Source organism: Penaeus monodon, chromosome 42 (assembly GCF_015228065.2).
Source record: "Penaeus monodon isolate SGIC_2016 chromosome 42, NSTDA_Pmon_1, whole genome shotgun sequence".
NCBI classification, from domain to species: Eukaryota; Metazoa; Arthropoda; class Malacostraca; order Decapoda; family Penaeidae; genus Penaeus; species Penaeus monodon.
The window spans coordinates 4,121,538-4,123,725 of record NC_051427.1 but is presented as its reverse complement, the minus strand read 5'-3'; positions in this window follow the sequence as shown (position 1 = coordinate 4,123,725).

The following is a 2,188-nucleotide window of genomic DNA, read 5'->3' as shown; positions in this document are numbered from 1 at the left end:
AATATATATATATAATATATATAATAATATATATAAAAATATATGATATATATTATAATATAATATTATTAATTATATAAAATATATATATATATATATATATATATATATATATATATTTTGTATATATATGTAATATATGTGTGTGTGTGTGTGTGTGTGTGTGTGTGTGTGTGTGTGTGTGTGTGTGTGTGTGTGTGGTGTGTGGTGTGTGTGTGTGTGTGTGTGTGTGTGTGAATATATATATATATATATATATATATATTATAATATATATATTATATATATATTTATAATGTATATATATAGTATATATATATATAATATATATATATATATATATATATTATGTATGTGTGTGTGTGTGTGTGTGGTGTGTGTGTGTGGTGTGTGTGTGGTGGGTGTGTTTGTGTGTTTGTGTGTTTTATGTTTTGTATGTGTGTGTTGTGTGTGTGTGTGTACGCGCGTGTGTGTGTGTGTGTGTGTGTGTGTGTGTGTGTGTGTGTGTGTGTGTGTGTGTGTTTGGAATATATATATATATATATATATATATATATATATATATATATATTATATATATATATATATATATATGTGGAAATATAAAATATATATATATATATATAAAATATATGGATATATATACATATATATGTATATATATATAATATAGGTATAATATATAGATATATATATATGTATATATATATATATGTATATATATAATATATATGTAATATATACACAAACACACACACACACACACGCACACACACACCCACACACACACACCCCACAAAAACACACAGAACCACTCACACACACACACACACACACCACCCCACACACACCCACACACACACAAAACCCCAACACACACCACACACAACAATTATAATATATATTATATATATATAATATATATAAAAATATATAAAATATAACCCATTATACTTATACTACTTAATTATTTTAAAATATTGTATATATTGTTTATATATAATTTTATATATATTTTATTTTTATAATTTTATATATAATTTTTAACATTATACTCACAATATAGATATACATTTATCACATATATAATAATATATATCTATAATATATATAACTATATATATAAACATATATAATACATGTATATAACGTATATATATGTATATAATTTTATATTTTATTTATATATATATAAATTATTTTATATTTTTATATATTTTATTATTTTATTATTTTTTTATATTTTTAAGATTATTATTATATACCTATATTATTATAATTATATAGAAAAATAATTAAAATACATATATTTTAACGTATATATGTATTTTATATATATAATAATATTATATATTATATATATATATGTATATAATATAATATATATATAATATTATATATATATATAAAATATTAATATATTAATTATATATATAATTACATATATATATATAATATATATATATATATTATATATATATATATATATAATAAAATATATATATATAATATATTATATATGTATATAAAATTTATATATATATATATTATATAATATATAATATATATTTATGTGTTGTGTGGGTTTTGTGTGTGGTGTGTGGGTGGTGTGTGTGTGTGTGTGGGTGTGTTGTGTGGGGGGTGTTTGTGGATTATTATATAATATATAATAAAATAAAATATATAAAGGAGTATAATATAATAATATATATAGATAGATAAAAAATATATAATATGTAATAATAATGGCCAAATATGTGGTGTGTGGGTGAAAATAATATATATAAGGAAAATAATAGATAAATAGAAAATAATATATATATAACCACACACACACCCCGCACCCCACAAACACAAAACACACACACACACACACACACACCACACCACACACACACACACACACACAATATAATAATATAAAATATATAGATATAAAAATAAATAAATTATAAATATATTAAAATAAATTAAATATATAATATATACATATAGTATAATATAATATAAAAAAGTATATATAATAAAATAGATAAAAAATACACACCACACACACACCCACCACACAACACACACAAAAATAATAAAAAAATAAAATATATATAAATAATTAGAAAAATATATGGGGTAAATAAAAAATTAAATGGATATATAATAATATAAAAAAATATAATAAAAAATATAAAAA